General features: G+C 39.1%; 1 long non-coding RNA gene across 2 annotated transcripts; it reads right to left on the bottom strand.

The window, feature by feature from the left end:
• Positions 1 to 12,648: 12,648 nt before the first annotated feature.
• Positions 12,649 to 14,766, bottom strand: LOC139191469 (uncharacterized). Of its 2 annotated transcripts, none has more exons than XR_011575536.1 (4): positions 14,474 to 14,766; positions 14,273 to 14,381; positions 13,513 to 13,825; positions 12,649 to 12,841 (listed from the first exon to the last, which is right to left on the bottom strand). It is a non-coding gene; the product is annotated as an uncharacterized lncRNA (long non-coding RNA). The 2 variants fall into 2 exon arrangements; XR_011575535.1 differs by having other exon boundaries at positions 13,513 to 13,579.
• Between the last annotated feature and the right edge of the window lie 5,763 nt (positions 14,767 to 20,529).

Raw genomic sequence — 20,529 nt, 5'->3', positions numbered from 1 at the left:
CAGAAATAGTGTTTTTGTTACATTCCAGACACTGTGTAAGTTATTTTGGTTCATTTCATAAATAGTGTGAGTTTATTTGCTCAAATATATCATGTAGCAGCATTACCAATCTCTTATTAACCAAATACTTGCTCAAGAAATTTATTAAGTTACATTGTTAAGAAAATGCTTACGAAAATGTTTATTTCCCTCAAGTAAATTTTCAAGCTTGTTCTTCAGCGGAGCTTTCTTGCTGTAGTTGTTTTAAACATCTCAAACATCTATCCCAAACATTATTGAGTCACATTTAGATGCAAGTGCCATGCTGGAAACCCTTTCTTCATCACAAGGGTCGAGTGCAAACACAAATGAAATACAAGTCCAACACAAGATACCAAGATTTCCAATTTCTAGTCCGAAATATGATTGTAGAGTTAATGAAGGGAGGAGCAATAGTTCATTAGCTAATGGATTTTTTCGTTCTAATATTCCATGCGAGAGTTATCAGTATTTATCAAAGCTGTTCCTATCGATGTGTATTGACAAATTTCCAATTGATTGTATTCTTTAAATCAATCATTTTTTATATAGCCAACAGCTAGAGAAATTGATAGTCATGAACTGGAAAACCTAGTCAAGCTAGAATAAATCCATCTCGGTACGGAGGGTGGAAATTTGTGTCAATACCCTAACTGATACACCACTTTGAAGTATTAAGTGGCTAAATTCCCAAGAGTTTGACGAGAGAAAATCATCATGAGAGAAAACAACGGAATCAATGTTCATTTGCACATCCACGACGGGAAGGGGAATTGCTTGAGCCGCCAACCTGCCAGGTTTCAAAGGAACATCAAGCCTGCATGAATGTGTGCGGTGGAGGTTTGGGCCCAGGTGATAGGATGTGGATGGGTGTGGATGAAGGCCCAGAGAAGTGGGTGGGCCTGACCGTCTTTTACTACTTGTCTTGTCCTTAATTTGACAACCAACCCTTACGTGTCCCTGCCGGTGGTACAAAGCGAGTTTGTCTGCTAGTGGACGATGCGACATCCGGCCATGCCGGATTCCGACAGTCGCCAGTACGGTGGCGAAAGACTATTACTATCTAGCTTCAACATAAAAATAGCGTTTGTAAATCACTTTTTTGATAAATTTTAAAACGTATAGAAGCAAAAACCAACATTTTTTTTTTTTTCAGACAAAAGCTAAGGTTCACCAAGACAAATTTCAATTAAATTATTCCTCTATATAAGATAGGATAACACGAACAAAAGGGGGGAAAAAAAGTTGAAGAGATGAAGAGAACTTAGCATGAAAGCGGCAATAAGCATAAAGTGCTCATCAAATATAAGGCTTTGCCGTTTGGAAAAAAATACTATAAAAATTGCAAATTTAATTAATGTTGGCCTAAATCATGTTTATATTCATTTTTTTAACTTACGAGTAAGCTAGGAATGCCACTTAATATTACGGTCTAGTGATATTCCTCTTCACTTGTAAGTAAGAGGTCTTAAGTTCGATTCTCGCTAAAGGTCAATTTGAACAATATTATTTTTAGCCCATTGTGAGGCTAAGCCCATCTCATCCCCTTACTAGCCAATTGAATAATATTATTGCTAGCCCATTGAACAATATTAATGCTAGCCCATTGTGAGGCTAAATACCCCCTCCCTTTGCTAGCCCATTGAACAATATTAGTGTAGATAATATCATTTGTCAAAAAAAAAAAAGGATAAGCTAGGAATGAAAAATAAAAATATTTATTTGTATCACACGGGAAAGGAATGGTTACCCTAGGCTCCTAGGCAATGTAAAAAATATTAACGGAATTATCAATATTTTCATCAAAATATTCGAAAAATCAAAGATCGGTATGGAAATGCAGAGAGAAATGCAAGCTTCGTTCTATATGGACAAGATATAGGAAATATCAATGAATATAGAAGATATTTACCAATTCATTAACAAATTTTTTTCGAAATTCAATATAGAATTTGAACTTTTGAATTTTTTTTTTTTTTTGAGAAATTTTTCTCTAATTTCAACTAAATCTGAATAAATAGGCAACTTATATATCAAACGAAGGCAACCGATAATACCCTCCATTCAAAATTTCCACAATTTTCTTCGAAGGCAACTTATGACAACCCGTCTCTAATTTTCTATGTAATTTCTCCTCGAGTATGTGAATTGACATTTATGCCCTTGCTGGCAAGTCACGTGGATGTGACTGTGCAAATTTAAATTATTTGTCTCACCTTTGTAATTAATTTGTACTCGTTGTTATGAGGGTACGTTAATTTTATCAATGCTAGAAACACTGTTTTGGATAGATTTCTAATTACCTTTCTACTGTGCAAATCTGAAAGTCTTATCCCTTGTTCTTTTTAAAATAGACTCGTGCCCTCAAACCCCTCACAACCAATCAAACACTCTCCTCAATTCTCTCACCCAACCAGACAACTTCCCTCACTTTTCCACCAATCAGAAAAGTTGTCTCTCTCTCTCTCCTCTCCTTCTATTTCCTTCACAGAGCTCTCTTTCTTCTGCAACACTCAAGAACGACATTAAACACTCATAGATCGAGTACAAAAACACCGCTATTGTGATCTTCTCGTCCTCACGATCACAACCATACCAACTGATTCTCTAATGGTTAAGTTTTGAGTGGTCAACACAAAGCGTCTCAAAAGCTCCGACTCGATCGAGTTGGCATCGTCGTGATCTTGGCTGAGTTACAAGGTTTTAGGATGTGGGGAAGCTTTTACTCAACTCCTCATGGCCATTAGACTAGTTTTGGAGAAGCGTTGATGTCGAAACAAGCACGTCCAAGACGTTCAAGCCATTTTTAGGCCATTTCCCGTCCACTTTTGAACTTTTGGAAGGTACAACCTTGTTCTGCTCTTCACGAGCTTCGTTGCCATATAAATTTCATGAAAAATGGTTAAGAAATGAGCAAGAAATTAAGGTTTAAAATTTTACCCAGAAACTGGCGAAAATTTCCAGTTTCGGTGAGTTCAGACGGCAGCGGATGACGGTGACAGCGATGACCCACTAGAGAAGACGAAAAATATTCCGTCAGACTTGACAGAATATTCTAACGACGTTAGGTAACGCCGTTAATGTACATTAACTGTTCAACAAAATATTCCGTCAAGTTTGACGGAATATTCTTGGATTCCATCAGCTTCTACCATGCACATGCCTGTGCGTGGCCATGCGAATGGCCATGAGTTGGACAGCGCGTGAGGGCACGTCCAGCCTCCGGCCGACGAGTGGTTTTTACGTACGGGTTCATGACTTCGAGTAGAACATTTTCGTATATTCAAACCTTCTGTTTGAGCAAACTATGGGGAGTTATTCCTAGTTTTAGTGTATGTCCTTATTAACTAACTAATTTAATTTAGTTGTTTCACGTATAGGGGAGACTTACCCCGAGGACATACGAGGGCAAGCGAGACTAGGGAGCTACGATCCTACGACATAACAGTGAGTGGGCATTTTGTTTTCATATATGTATAGTTTCCACAAATGCTTTTAAGTTGATTTATGTATGTTATGCCACGTTTTACTTACTTTTAAAATAATGCCATAGTGGTTGAGATTTATATGTGATCGTGGCATATTCATATGCATTTTACATGCTCATAAAAATTATACTGTTGTGAAATGCCAAAGTAATTCTATGGGACGCGCAGGTAAGTCCAGGCAAGTTTATGGTGTTCTTTGGAATAATTGAATTGTATGGCATGCTTATATTCACATAGTTAGCTCATTATTGCTGCACCCTAGTTTTAGTGCTCCCACCTTGGGCCAGGGCCAGCCTTCACGTGATTGTTCACCTCCTGCACTGCACGCTCGCCTTGGATCCAAGTTAAGTGATAACCTGTCGTACGGGTCGCATTAGGTGACTTTGACTCGTAGGTGACCCACACATAGCGCTATCCTTTACGTGATCGTAGAACTAGAGCATATATTATTACACCTAGCCTGTCATACAGGTCACAGTAGGTGACTCCAACTTGTGTGTTAGCATAGAGTGATAAGCCATAGGTGCAGTCGTACAGGTCACATTAGGTGACTCCAACTGCATGCTAATATAGATTGTTGAGCACATGATTTTATTCATATTACTGTAGAGATATTTTATTATGGCATATTTCTGGATTTATTGTCGGCATGCATTTGATTTCATACTTATACTTAGTATGATTTTCTGGAAACTATACTTGTTTTACAGCTTAGGGGTTAGTATGTTTAGAAAACAAATGGATTTTATAAATCTTTATTTTTGTGCCCACTCACCCTTCTATTTTTTACCCCTTCAGGTCCTAGATAGCTGACCTACTCTGGCATTTAAGGATTACCCAGCGATTCTGGCATATCCCTATTCTTAACGTAGGAACTTATCTCCAGTTGTGTATTAAGTACATCTCAAATTTGACTGCTTTACCCTTATGTTATCTACGCTCTGAATTTTTGTAGTTATGGGTTGTAACCACTACTGCGCACTCACCTTATTAGTTAATTAAGTTCCAGTTTTGGTTTTAATTTATTCCTATTTTTCTTACATCACTTGCACTTTTGGTTATGTCACCTTCACGTGACAGCCAGCACGCCTTGATTCCGGTCGGGGTGTGTCAGTTTGGTATCAGAGCATAGGTTTAGTCAGTCCTGCATTTATCCGTTGTGCTATAGGTCCTAATAAATATTTTGATCTCTTATGTCAGAATCATGTCACCTCATAGAATGCCACGTGTACCCTCTAAGACTAATTTTCTAGATTTTGGGCAATTCGGTGAGGCTATCGCCAATGCCTTTCGGTCTGCACTTTGTCCTCCTCAAAGAACTACTTTGGAAACAGTGTCCCATCCATAGATCAATAATTTCCTTGGTAATAAAGGACTGGAGAAATCTGAGCTGTGGCTTGATCATATTAAGAGAACCTTTTGAGTTATGCAACGTCAAGGAAATCTTCCAAAAGAAATATAGGTCGAGACAATGACCTAGTTCTTACGTCTAGAGGTTGTATCATGGTGGATTCAAGAATCACGCCCACTGTCAGCTCAAGATGCCACAAATTGGGAGGTTTTCAAGCATCTATTTCAAGCTAGATTTATACATCCTGAGTATTTGGATCATAAGAGAGATGAATTCTCAAAGCTGAGGCAAGGAAAAATGTCAGCTACAGAATACCATTAGAAGCTTACAGATTTGTCCCGTTATTATCCAAAGATCGCAGAGAATCCCGGTGAAATGTTTTATCGTTTTAAGAAGGGAATTCGCAAGCAGTTGCGTTTTATGGCGACTTCGACTCCTTGTTCTACCTATCAAGAATTTTTCGAGGTTTTGCTTCGGGTTGAAGATTCAGAGAATGCTCCTAATGATGAGGATGATGAGGAAGAAAATAGTAATGCTCGGAGAAATAACAGTGGGCAGTCTTCCTTTGGCCCTAGAAAGAACCAGAATTTCAAGCGCAGTGGTAATAGTTTGGGATCATCAAGTGGCAGTTCGAATTCCAATACGCCACAAAGAAACGGCAAGTCCACAAGTGGATCTCGCTTTCAAAAAATAAGGAATCCTGAAAATTCTGGTGAGTGTAGGCAAGGACATAATAGATGCTTTACATGCGGACAGATGGGGCATAGAGCTAGTAACTGCCCGCAGAATCAACAAAAACCTTAGCATCCTACTCTACCACCTACAGTTCCTCTAATGTAGGAGTCAGGGCCTGGTGCCTACCCGCCGATAAGATATGGTGGTGCTTACCACTATCAGGGTGACATAGCTTAGTATGCAAAAGGAGCATACTAGTACCCATCAAATCCTTATTACCAAGGCGATTATCCACAATATCAAGGGGGCTATACGCCATATCAGGGTGGCGGGTCGCACTGGTATGCTGGGGGGGCAATCCCAACACCTTGAGAAAGCTTCTAGACCAGGCAGCCTAATCCGACAAATCAAGGTCGAGGTAACCAGAGACGAGGAAATCAGAACCAGGGAAATAGGGGCCCAGGACATCGTGTTGCCAACCAATCTTGTTCCATTAGATATCGTCGACTTTCACGTTATCTTGGGTATGGATTGGTTACATTACAATCGTGCCAAGTTGGATTGTTATCAGAAGGTTGTTACTTTTCACCAAACAGACATGCATATTGTCACGTTTGTTGGTGAACGAAACGGTTTAGAGCATGGAGTTATCTCTACCGTAAGGGCAAAGCGGTAGTTGAGTAAGGGTTGTCAAGGCTACTTGGCTCATGTGATGGTCACTGAAGATAATCCTGCTTGCGTGGAAGATGTTCAGGTAATCAGATACTTTCCTGACGTTTTTCCTGATGATTTACCTGGATTACCACTGGTCGTGAAGTGGAGTTCACTATCGACTTAATTCCAGGTACTAATCTTATTTCTCTAACTCCCTATTGTATGGCTACTGCTGAATTAAGAGAACTAAAAACCCAGTTGCAAGAACCTGTGGATAAGGTTTTTATTCAGCTGAGTATTACTCCTTGGGAAGCTCCGGTCTTGTTCATAAGGAAGAAAGACGGAACCTTAAGGTTATGTATCGATTACAGGTAATTAAATCGAGTGACGATTAAAAATCGTTATCCATTGCCTCGTATCGATGATCTCTTCGATCAGCTCCGTGGTGCTAGTGTTTTCTTGAAAATTGATCGAAGGTCAAGGTACTACTAGTTGAAGATCAAAAGAGATGACGTTCCGAAAATAGCCTTCAGAACTCGATATGGTCATTATGAGTTCCTTATGATGCCATTCGGGTTAACTAATGCTCCAGCAGCCTTTATGGACCTGATGAATCCGGTATTCCGTCCGTACCTCGACAGGTTTGTAATTGTCTTCATTGATGACATTCTAATATACTCCAAGACCGAGGCTGAGCATGCTAGACATCTACGTCTAGTTCTGAAGAAGTTAAGGGAAAATCCATTGTACACCAAATTCAGTAAGTGTCAGTTATGGCTGGATCAAATGTCATTCTTAGGACATGTGATATCAGCTCAGGGTGTTATGGTAAATCCCTAGAAAGTAGCAACAGTAGAAAATTGGGAGCAACCTAGAACTGTCACTGAGGTATAAAGTTAAGCCTAAAGTTTTCTATTTTGGGTTGATCTTTCCTATTTTGGGCTACTATCGATACTTCAATTAGGACTCTTTCTCTTACTAGGAATCCTTCTTCAATTAGGAGTCCTTTGTTGATTAGGAATCCTTCTTCAATTAGGACTCCTTCGTTGATTAGGAATCCTGCGTTGATTAGGAATCCTCACATCTTCAACTCTTCAATTTCGTCCATTCCTTTTGCTCCAAACACGTGCCATTCATTCCAAGCTCAATTTTGCTCCAAAAGGCTCCAAAATACACTTCTTTGCATACTTTGCCCTTAAAACCTGAAAACACATGAAAGTGGCTTAAAAGACTAACTTAACTAAGAAAACACAACGTAAATGCACAATAAATATGCTTCTATCATAGCTTAAGCCCCATGAAATGAACTCTCCTACTTATGATCTTGAGTTGGCAACTATTGTCTTCACTTTGAAAATTTGGAGGCACTATCTTTATGGGGAAAAGTGTAAAATCTTCACTAACCATAAGAGCCTCAAGTATATCTTCACTCAGAAAAAGCTTAATCTCAGGCAGCGAAGATGGATAGAGTTGCTCATCGAATATGACTGCACTATCAAGTATCAACCCGGTCGTGTGAATACTGTAGCTGATGCCCTCAGCAAGAAATCTCATGACCAACTTAATGCTCTTTATGCATGTCGAGTTCCTCTCCTCACTGATTTGAGATCTATTGGAGTAGCTTTAGAAATGGATCGACATGGAGCCCTACTTGCCAGTTTTCAAGTCAAACTGGTTCTATTGAATTGTGTTCTCGAGGCTCAGATGAACGACCCAGAATCTGAGGCATTAAAACAGGTAGTGTTAGGCGGGAAAAAGAAAGACTTCAGGATTCGAAGGCACGACGGTATGTTGATGCAGGATGATCAGATTTATGTACCAAATGTAGAAGAACTAAAGAAAGAAATATTGTATGAAACGCATGTTTCAGCTTATATGATGCATCCCAAGAATACTAAAATGTACCATACTATCCGATCTTTCTACTATTGGCCTGGTATGAAAAGAGAAATTGCTGAGTATGTGAGTCGATGTTCAGTCTGTCAACAGGTTAAGGTAGAGAGATAAGTCATTTAGGTTGTTACAGCCCCTTTTGATACCCCAGTGAAAATAGGAAGATATCACAATGGATTTGGTGTACAAGCTTCCTCGTACGCAAAATGGCTATAACGGTATCTGGGTGATTGTAGACTGGCTTACTAAGTCAGCAAACTTCCTACCTGTTCGTGAGAGAACTACTAGTTTAGTCGGTTAGCTAAACTATTCATCTTTGAAGTTGTCAAGTATCATGGTGTTCCAATTAGTATCATTTCTGACAAAAACCCCAGATTTACTTCGAAGTTCTGGGTAGCTTTCCAAGAAGCTCTAGGATCAAGATTACTTTACAGTACCGGCTATCATCCTCAAACTGATAGGCAGTCAAAGAAAACTATCCAGACACTGGAGGATATGTTGAGATTGTTAGTTCTACAATTAGGAGATGCTTGGCACCAGCGTTTGCCGTTGATAGAATTCACTTACAACAACAGCTTCCATTCCAGCATTGGTATGTCACCATTTGAAGCATTGTATAGTAAACCATGTCGTAGCCCACTGTGTTGGTCTGAAGTCGGAGAAAGAGTTTTGGTGGGCCCAGAGATCATGGATTAGACGACACAGAACATTTAGGTGATAAAGGCTAACCTGAAAGCAGCCCAAGATCGACAGAAGAGTATCGCCGACAGCCATTCAACTGACAGAGTTTATAAGGTTGGTGATTGGGTGTTTTTAAAGCTGTCACCATGGAAAGGTTTCGTACGATTCGGAAAGAAAAGGAAACTAAGCCCTTGTTATATCAGGTCGTACTAGATTATTCAGCGAGTTGGTGAAGTTGCTTACCGACTTGATTTACCTTCAGAGTTATCGAGGCACATAATGTGTTCCACGTGTCAATGCTACAGAGATACGTCTCAGATCCATCATATGTGATTCCTCCTCAACCGTTAAAGATCAATCCAGACTTGACTTATGACGAGGTTCCAGTGACTATTCATGACTGGAAAGATAAAGTTCTCAGGAACAAGACTGTTCGAATGGTTAAAGTGTTGTGGAGGAACCACTCAGTTGAGGAAGCTACTTGGGAGACAGAGGAACGCATGCGTGATTTGTATCTACGTCTGTTTTTTGATTATGATCTGTAGTCAGTGTTGAAATTTCGGGGATGAAATTTTCTGAAGGGGATAGGTTATGACGACTCGTCCCTAATTTTCTATGTAATTTCTCCGCGAGTATGTGAATTGACATTTATGCCCTTGTTGGCAAGTGACATGGATATGATTGTGCAGATTTAAATTATTTGTCTCGCTTTTGTAATTAATTTGTACTCGTTGTTACAAGGGTACGTTAATTTTATCAGTGCTAGAAACACTGTTTTGGATAGATTTCTAATTACCTTTCTACTGTGCAAATCTGAAATCTTATCCCTTGTTCTTTTTAAAATGGACCCGTGCCCTCAAACCCCTCACAACCAATCAAACACTATCCTCAATTCTCTCACCCAACCAGACAACTTCCCTCACTTTTCCACCAATTAGAAAAGTTGTCTCTCTCTCTCATTTTATTCTTTATCCCTCACAGAGCTCTCTTTCCTCTACAACACTCAAGAATGACATCAAACACTCACAAATTTAGTCCAAAAACACCACTATTGTGATCCTCTCATCCTTACGATCACAACCATACCAATCGATTCTCTAATGCTTGAGTTTTCAGTGGTCAACGCGAAGCGACTCGGAAGCTCCGATTCAGTCGAGTTGGCATCGTCGTGATCCCGACCGAGTTACAAGATTTTACGATGTGGGGAAGCTTCTACTTAACTCCCCGTGGCCATTAGACTAGTTTTGGAGAAGCGTTGATGTCAAAACAAGCACATTCAAGGAGTTAAGCTTTTGGCCGAGACTTTCGAGCCATTTTTAGGCCATTTCCCGTCCACTTTTGGACTTTTGGAAGGTACAACTTTGTTCTACTCTTCACGAGCTTCATTGCCATATAAATTTCATGAAAAAAGGTTGAGAAATGAGCTAGATATTAAGGTTTGAAATTTTACCCAGAAACTGGCGAAGATTTCCAGTTTTCGGCAAGTTCAGACGGCGGCGACCGGCGACGACCCACCAGAGAAGACGACAAATATTCTATCAGACTTAACAGAATATTCTAACGACTTCAAGTAATGTCGTTAATGTCCGTTAACTGTTCAACGAAATATTCCTTCAAGTTTGACGGAATATTCTTGGATTCCGTCAGCTTCTACTGTGCACGTGCCTGTGCATGGCCACGCGTATAGTCGTGGGTTGGACAACGCGTGAAGGCGTGTCCAGCCTCCGACCGGCGAGTGGTTTTTACGTACGGGTTTGTACTTCGAGTTGAACATTTTTGTATATTCAAACCTTCTATTTGAGCAAACTATAGGGAGTTATTCCTAGTTTTAGTGTATGTCCATATTAACTAATTTAATTTAGTTGTTTTGCATATAGGGGAGACTTACCCTGAGGACATACGAGGGCAAGCAAGACTAGAGAGCTACGATCCTACGACATACCAATGAGTGGGCATTTTATTTTCATATACATATATATATTGTATAGTTTCCACAAATGCTTTTAAGTTGATCTATGCATGTTATGCCACGTTTTACTTACTTTTAAAATAATGCCATGGTGGTTGAGATTTATATTTGATCTTGGTATATTCATATGCATTTTACCTGCTCATAAAAACTATACTGTTGTGAAATGCTAAAGTAATTCTACGAGACACGCAGGTAAGCGAGTTTATGGTGTTGTTTTCAACAATTGAATTGTATGGCATGCTTATATTCACATAGTTAGCTCATCATTGCTACACCCCGATGTTAATGCTCCTGCCCCAGACCAGAGCCAGCCTTCACGTGATTGTTCACCTCCCACACCATACGTTCGCCTTAGATTACAAGTCGCATTCGGCGACTCCGACTCGTACGTGACACACGCATAACGTTATCTTTCACTTGATCGTAGCACTAGAGCGTATATTATTACACCTAGCCTATTGTACAAGTCGTATTCGGCGACTCCGACTCGTACGTGACCCGCACATAGCGTTATCCTTCACTTGATCGCAGCACTAGAGCGTATATTATTACACCTAGCCTGTCATGCAGGTCACATTAGGTGACTTCGACTCGTGAGTTAGCATAGATTGATAAGCCATAGGTGCAGTCGTACAGGTCACATTAGGTGACTCCAACTGCGTACTAATATAGATTGGTAAGCACATGATTTTATTCATATTGCTGTTAAGATATTTTATTGTGGCATATTTCTGGATTTATGTCCGCATGGTTTTGATTTCATACTTATACTTAGTATGATTTTCGGGAAATTATACTTGTTTTACAGCTTAGGGGTTAGTATGTTTAGAAAACAAATGGATTTTATAAATCTTTATTTTTGTGCCAACTCACCCTTCTATTTTTTGCCCCTCCAGATCCTAGATAGCTGACCTACTCTTTGGCATTTAAGGATTACCTAACGATTCTGACATATCCCCATTCTTAACGTAGGAACTTATCTCCATTTGTGTATTAAGTACATCTCAAATTCGACTACTTTACCCTTATGTTATCTATGCTTTGAATATTTGTAGTTATGGGTTGTAACCACTACTGCACACTCACCTTATTAGTTAATTAAGTTCTAGTTTCAATTTTAAATTTTTTTCACATTTTTCTTTCATCACTTGCACTTTTGGTTACGTCAGCTTCACATGATGGCCAGCACACCTTGATTCTGATCGGGGCTTGTCATAACCGTTATATCAATTGATATTTCCATAAATTTGCATATCAATATTTTTAACTTTATTCCTAAGTAGTATAGCAATCAAAGGGTTTAAATCTAAAATGAATTTGTTTTAGATTTTACCTAAAATCTACTTAAGGAAGGTTCCAATCTATAGAAAATTAGATTTTAATCCTTAAATAAGATGAAGTTTAGAAAAATGTCTTATACAAGATAAAAATTTGATTTTAGTCCCTAAACTCTATTTAATGCCAACATATGTATTCTATTTCTCTCTTTTTATTTATAATTTTATGGTGTTCATATTTTAAATTTTATGAAAATATTATAAATTTTAATTCTCATTATGGTAAGTATCTTATATACGAAAATATTTTCGTAGAGATTTTTTGGTACACTTATGTTTTTGCATATTTTCTTATATGCCACTAATTTATTATAATATATTTAGGTGCGAACATTTTGGTACACCACATTAGTATAATATGTTTAGGTACGGACATTTCGGTACACTAGTTTAGTATAATATATTTAGGTACCGACATTTTAGTGCACTAGTTTAGTATCATATATTTAGGTACAGATGACACACCTTGACCTGGAAAGGTCGAAGCATGCTGGCCGTCACCGTGAGGTGACGTAACCATAAGGGTAAGTGATGCAAAAAGTGAATAAAATTAAAACTAATTAGGACTAAATAGTAAAAGAGTGCGCAATTCGTGGGTTGAACCCATTGCAATTATTCAGAGCGTAATAGACAGTCAGACTACGAAAGAGTAGTCAAGGCAACCAAAGTACACTTATTACATAGTAGTGATAAGTTCATACGTCTAAACAGAAGGAAATGTCAGAACTGCCGTGATTCCTCGAGTGCCACAGAGAGTACAGCTATCTAGGTCCTGGAGGGGCGAAAAATAAGGTTGAGTGGGTCAGTAAAACAATGTTTATAAGAAAACCTTTATCTTTGAATATACTAACCCCTAGCCGTAAAACAAGTATAGTTTCCTCAAAACATACTACGTAAGTATGAAAATCCAATATATCAACCATATAACCAGAAATATGCCAAGTAAATGATGTATCATATGCCACAATAATAATCATGTGATAATCAATATAACTAAGTGCTCATCCATCTAAGCTGACACACAAGTTCGAACAGATGGTTTCTGACACGAACAGGACTGGGTGTAATCAATATGCTCTAGTACTACGATCACGTGAAACTGGTGCAAAAGCACATCACATACAAGTCGGATCGCCTAATGCAATCTACCCGACAAGACTGGCACCTAAACTTGGATCCAAGGTGAGCGAACGGTGCGGATGTGAACATACACGTGAAGGACTGGCCCTGGCCCTGGGGCGAGTACTAACACCTGGTGCAGCAAGATGAGCATGTACACAAGCACGTATGGATGCCATGACAGTAATATCACAACCATATAGCAGCATTTATCACAGTTTATATCACAATAATGATACTAGGCAATGTAGGAGTAAAAGTGACATAAATATGCATTTATGGAAACTATAAATATATATAGGTATAAAGCAACTGCCCACTCACAAGTACGTCGCTGGGTCGTAGCCCCCGAGCCTAGCTTGGCTTCGAAAATCCTCGGAATAAGTTTTCTCTATATGTGAAATAACTAAATAACATTAATTAAAGCACATAACGGAAACCTAAATAAAACGCCCATAGTTTGCTCAAACCTAGGGTATAAATATATGAAATCGATCTACTCGACGACACGAACGCGTATGTACCAACCACGTGCCGGCCGGAGGCTGGACGCGCCCCCACGCGCCGCCCAAAGTGGCGGTCCACGCGCGCCCACGCGCCCCCGCGAGTACACTGTACTCGCCTTCTTCGCGAAAATCTGCAGTTTTGCAGTTTTGCAGATTATCAACCAAATTCACTTCTACAAAAACCAAATTAAAGCTAGGAATGTGATCTACCGATCTCAATTTACAGAAAGTTCGAATATAGTCCGTGTTGTTCAGAAATTTGGTCTGAAAGTGGCCAAACGACCACGGCTAAAATTTTCTTCCCAACTTCCAGAGTTGATTTCTAACTCGTTACTTAACCAAACTCAGTGATTCAAAAGCCATTTTGAAGTTAGGAATGTAGAGAACAAGTTGGTACCTAAAAGAAGTCCATTTGTGGTCGAGGTTGACCAGAAAAATGGTTTCAAAATGACTAAATGGCCACCAGAAACTAAAATTTTCTTCCCAACTTCCAGAGTTGATTTCTAACTCGTTACTTAACCAAACTCAGTGATTCAAAAGCCATTTTGAAGTTAGGAATGTATAGAACAAGTTAGTACCTAGGAGAAGTCCATTTGTGGTCGAGGTTGACCAGAAAAATGGTTTGAAAATGACTAAATGGCCACGGTTCTTGTACGAAAACTTCGGGTTCTCCTTCTTCTCGAGTTTCTGGGTAAAACCACACGTTCAAAACACAAACAAAGGATCAATAACAACCCATAGAAGTGAAATGAAGGTTCTAAGGGTTTCTTAAGGCTTACCTTAGCCATGCATGGCTTGAAAACCGTAGTATCGAACTCACCGAGTCGAACCTTCCGAGTTGGACGTTCAAAACTCGGTCAACACGCGAACCAGGGGTATGGTTGTGATCGTGGGGCTGAGATGAGCATGATGATGTAGTTTGTTTGTTCGATCTATGAGTTTTGGAGCTTGCTCATGGAGTTGCAGAGGGAGAGAGAGCTCACGGGATAGGGAGAAGGAAGAGAGAAGTTTTCAATTTTTCTTTGCTTTTTCTGATAGAGGGGGGACAAAACATACAGAAAAGATGGGATTGAATAGCTGAAAGTGGAGTGCTGCAGAGAGTGCATGGGATGGGTTTTAAAAGGAATCCAAGGTATAGATTTCTATATTTCCTACAGTAAAAGGAAATCGAAATCTATCCGAAGTAGATATTTTTACACTTTAAAATCTACGTCTACTCGTACTAGCGTGTACAATTTAAATGCGATAGCGAGAAATAAAATGGAAAGCGATAAGAATAAGTCCACGTCACTTGCCAGTAAGGCATAGTCGTCAAAACACATACTCGGAGAGAAATTACATAGGAAAATTAGGGATGGGTCGTCACACAGAATTTTCGGTACACTTATGTTTTTACATATTTTCTTATGTGCCACTAATTTACTACAATATATTTAGGTATGGACATTTCGATGCACTAATTTAGTAAAATATATTATGATATGTACGTTTAGGTACACCAATTAGAGGAAGTTAAATAAAATTAATGAATTAAAATGTGTATAATAATAATTTTTAATTTTAATGTAATGACATTAAATAAGATATCTATTTTTATTTTATAATATGAATTTGAACTAAGCACACATTAAAGGACTAAAATCAATATTAAATCTAATACCAGGTTTTTATTAAATTTTAATCTTCTTCGAGGATTAAAGTTGAAAACCCCCTTAAATCTAAATATAGCATTTCTCTCCAGGACAGAGAAATTAACCAACCACTCAGTAACTCCTTAGCTTCACGGTCTCTCTTAGTAGTGGATTCTTAGGGTTTTTCTTTTCCTCCTTTTGAATAGGGATTTAGTTTTATTTTATAAAATTTATTAATAAACCATGTTCAAATTGGATACAATTGCAGTAAACCCTTTTTCTAGATTACATTTGTATAACACTTCTCAATTTTCTATATCAAAAGCATAGAACTGTCACATCCCAGACCGGCTCCGTCGTAGCATGATATTGTCCACTTTGAGCCCCGACCACACCCTCACAGTTTTGTTTCTGGGAACTCAGACGAGAACTTCCCAATGGGTCACCCATCCTAGGATTGCTAACTTCGAAGTTTCGATGGAATCTGAAGCCAGTTAGTTCTCAAAATGCCTCGTGTTATAGGAGGTGGGCATGTACATATAAGGCACATCACCCCCTCTTCGTTGGTCGATGTGGGATGTTACAATCCACCCCCCTTAGGTGCCCGATGTCCTCTTTAGCACACTCGCACCACATAGCAAAGTGGCTATAATACCATTCTGTCACATCCCTGTCTCTGCTCCATCGTAGCACGATATTGTCCATTTTGGGGCCCTGACCATGCCCTCACGGTTTTGTTTCTGGGAACTCACACGAGAACTTCCCAATGGGTCACCCATCCTGGGAATGCTCTCGCTCGAACTCTCTTAACTTCAGAGTTCCAATGGAATCCGAAGTCAGTAAGTTCCTAAAAAGTCTCGTGCTATAAGAGGTGGGCATATACATATAAGGCACATCACCCCCTCACCGTTGGTCAATGTGTGCATCCTAGTCTCGGCTCCGCTGTAGCACGATATTGTCCATTTTGGGCCCCAGCCACACCCTCACAATTTTGTTTCTGGGAACTCACATGAGAACTTCCTAGTAGATCACCCATCCTAGGAATGCTCTCGCCTGAACTCGCTTAACTTCGGAGTTCCAATGGAATCCAAAGCCATTGAGTTCCCAAAAGGCCTCGTGCTATAGGAGGTGGGCATGTACATATAAGGCACATCACCCCCTCTCCATTGGTCGATGTGGAATGTTACAATCCACCCCCCTCAGGGGCCCGATATCATTGTCGGCACACTCAAACCAAACGGCAACCTGGCTCTGATACCATTCTGTCACATCCCAGACCGGCTCCGCCGTAGCACGATATTGTCTGCTTTGAGCCCTGGCCACGCCCTCACAGTTTTTTTTTCTGGAAAATCACACGAGAACTTCCCAGTGGGTCACCCATCCTAGGATTGCTCTCGCCTAAACTTACTTAACTTCGGAGTTCCAATGGAATTCGAAACCAGTGAGTTCCCAAAAAGCCTTGTGCTATAAAAGGTGGGCATGTACATATAAGGCACATCACCCCCTCTCCGTTGGTCGATGTGGGATGTTACAGAACAACTTCAGTCGAAATCTAAGGCCTCATTTGGTAGCTTGTATTGGATTGGACTTTCTATTTCAAATGGGTTGGGTTAAGATTGGAGAGAATAAGATAGGAGTTTTATCTAGTGTTTAGTGTATACTTGTGAAGTTTCAGATTTCTCATTGAATGACAACGTGAGCTTTACAATTCTTTTTTATATATTATAAAAAAATAAATAAAAAATAAAAACAAACTCTTACGAGTAAACTTAGCAATTTCTTACACGACATGTAAACGACACGAAAATAATGGGTTTCAGGTCGGCACAATAATTAATCGGGTTATTATTAGATCACACGATAAGAACCCGTTAATAACGAGTTCTTAACAAGTTTTCACAAAGGTGACACGTGGGTAACCCGTTTTGATACGTTAAGAAAAAAGTTATTTTGATGATTTTCATTTTTTAAACTACTAAAACAACTTACGATAAAATACAATAGTCATAGTGTATATGTAAATATTGTACATTAATTATGTATTATTGTATTATTATTCTATATAAACTTAAAAAATATAAGTTTTATTTATTTATTTATTTTAGTATACTATACGCAAAGAGTGAGATTAAAAAATTATAAAGCACATTAAAAATAAAAATATCAAGTAATGTAAAAATACCAAACACATTAAAAAAATTATAATAATTAATTAACAAGTGCGGAAAATGTGAAAAAATATGCAAATGCTTGTGATTGCATCCTTTACGCTTTGAGTATAGGTACATCGTCTTTTGAATTTTTAAAACCATACAAACCCTCATGAATAGCATTTTAAGGGAGTTCAAAATAAATAAAATTCATAATAATTAATGAACAAGTTTGAAAAATGTGAAAGCATATATAAACGTGCAAGATTCCTCAACCTTGAAATGCAACTCTCTTCATTTTGCATATCCTTGAACATTTGGTATTTTGTAGTAATGTACTAATGTTTTTTCATCAAGCTCTTATTTTGGAGTATGTATAACACACCACGACCCAGAATGTCTTTCTAAACACTCGAATCACGATGTGTTGGCCGACATCTGGAAGATGATGAAGCCATAAAGTATAGTGATGTGGAAAATGTGAATAAATTAAAACCTAAAAGTGAATAATTTAAAGTGCGCATGTGAGCAGAATTGAACCCATATCACACAAGTGATGTCAGAGCATAGATAAATTGTAGTAAAAGAAGAGTAAGAACATTTATACCAAAAGGAGAAGTCTCCTACATGACTGGTTTTACCAACAACCCTCGTCGTCACGAAACCTCTGCCACTAAAATCCTGGCGGAGCAAAAAACAAGGGTGAGTGGGCCTGAAAATAAAGTTTTGTAAAACCTTTTCGAAAAGTGTAACCTCTCGCTGTAAAACAAGTATATGGATTCCCAAAGATATTATAATAATACTATGTCATAGGTACCCTACATCACAAGTGAGCTAAAGGATGTAGGCACAACAACAAGGTATCTCAACATCAAACCTCAATTCATTATTATAAGACATCAATGCTCATTAATTTATGTAGGCACACAAGTCCATTGCAGAGATATTCAAACGATGGAACAGGTTGGGTGTAGGTTTTACATTCTAGTACTACATCACTTGAGTTGCACTAGTTGCATCAAATACAAGTCCAAAACATCACACAAAAATACAGGCTGGCACTTAACTCTGGATCCAAAACGAATGTAAATGGTCCATGTGAACTACACATGAAGCTAGTCCTCGGCCCAGGATAGTAGAAATAACTAAGAGACATTGTGCAAACATGTAATAATGAGCAGATAAACTGCAAGAATGTCATGCCACAAGTTTATGCTCATAAATAATATTAAAAACATGAAGTGTACGGAAAGTCTATCTGTAAAGCTAACATGGCATGTCACATCATAGTATATAAAAGTAGTTATTGGGAAAAATCACATATACATTTATATACGTAAAAACGAAAAAACCCACTCACAGGTACTTGCGATATCACATCCTTTCAAGCTAAGAAAGCCAGAGTCTCTGATAGTAATGACACCTAAGTATAGTATTGGGTCTCATCAGTAAAACTCAACTAAAATAATTAAATTTGGAAAAATGGACGGCGAATTCGGAATCGGCGCGTCGAAATACGCTAAGGAGGGTCCCGGGCAAATTTTGTAAAAAGTCAACGGCCAACCTTAAAAAGTCAATCGAAACACCTCGATGGTCAACTATGTTAAAAACCTCAGAATTTTCCTAAATGGATGTCAAAAACGGACTGGGGGCGTCGAAATTAGCCTATGAGGGTTTGTGAGAAAATTTCATAAAAAGTCAACACAAGGAATATTCTAAGCCCATTTCGAAAATGGGCTGGGCTGGAACAATGGCCCAAAGGTTTAGGCTTAAGTTTAAGGCCAGGTTTGGGCTTGTTTTTGTACCAGGTCGGTCTCGTGGAATTAGGTTAAGGTTAACAGGTCATGGGCTTGGGCCGATTCCCGGTTTGGGCTTTTTGTTTTCTCAGGTCGAATTGACCCGATCTCCATCACGGGTCCGGTCGCCGGTTTCTAGGTTGGTTTGGCAGGGATAAATTCTCGAGCTCTGATCGAGCTCAAATCTCAACCATAACTCACCATTTAATTACCAAAATGAAGCTACGAAGGTAGAGATTCGAATTATACCATTTTGGTTCCCTGCCGTGGCCGGAAGACGCCTGCAACAACCCGTGAGTTTTTCGGAAATCTGAGGAAATGTCCCCCCCCCGTGCCATTTCTGCATCATAACGGTGCTAAAAATCTCAAAATTTCCCTAATCATACACCAAAACAAGATTTAAGAAGTTTTTAGGGGTTTTCGAAGCTCACCTTCGCCGAGAACATCAAAAACTCGCTGAAGTTCAAGAGGTTAGGTGGTGGTGGTGCTGCCTCTGTGTTTACAGAGTGAATAAGAGATAGAGGGCTGCTAAGAAAGCATCATGGTTGCTGACGACTTGCTGCGAGACCTGCAGCAAATGGGTGATTCAGCTGGGCTCACTGGGTTCTATGTTACAGAAGTGAGAGAGAGAAAGAGAAAGATAAGGAGAGTTTTAGTGAGAAAGAGATAGAGAGAGAAAGAGAAAAAGAAATGGGATAAGAGAAAATGGGAGTTGAGGTGGTGGTTTGTAGGGTGCCTCACCAGAGAATGATGTGTGGTTCTCGGTAACCCTCACAGAGAGAGGGAGGGACGAGAATAACCTGAGGGGAGAGAGACAAAGAGTTAAAGGAAAGAGGAGAGAGAGAGTTAAATAGTAGAGAATGAGTGAGTTATGAAAATAATGAGATGGAGAAGTGAAAGAGATAAGTGGAAAGAGAGAGGGAGTAACGTGAGAGAGCTAAAGAGATGTGAGGGAAATGGCGTGTGTGTGTCAGAGAGAGAGAGATTTCAAAAATCTGTAAGGGAGATGAGTGGAAAGAGAGAGGGAGAGTCTGATAGGTTAGGTGAATATGTGGGGTTTTTTTTTAACCTAAAATAAACCATTATTTTAATATCCATTTGCCACAATATTATAAAAAAAATATTCAGGATAAGATTCACACGGGTGTACTGCACAAAATCAGTCTCCCATCAAAACAAGGAAGTGATGCACACTGCACAACGTCACAATACAAGTTTTAAAATTGTCTCGGTAGTTTTACATAGTTTCGGACATAAC

This window comes from Malus domestica, chromosome 14, assembly GCF_042453785.1.
Source record: "Malus domestica chromosome 14, GDT2T_hap1".
NCBI classification, from domain to species: Eukaryota; Viridiplantae; Streptophyta; class Magnoliopsida; order Rosales; family Rosaceae; genus Malus; species Malus domestica.
The sequence above is the reverse complement of the archived record's forward strand: the minus strand, read 5'-3'. Positions and strand labels throughout refer to the sequence as shown.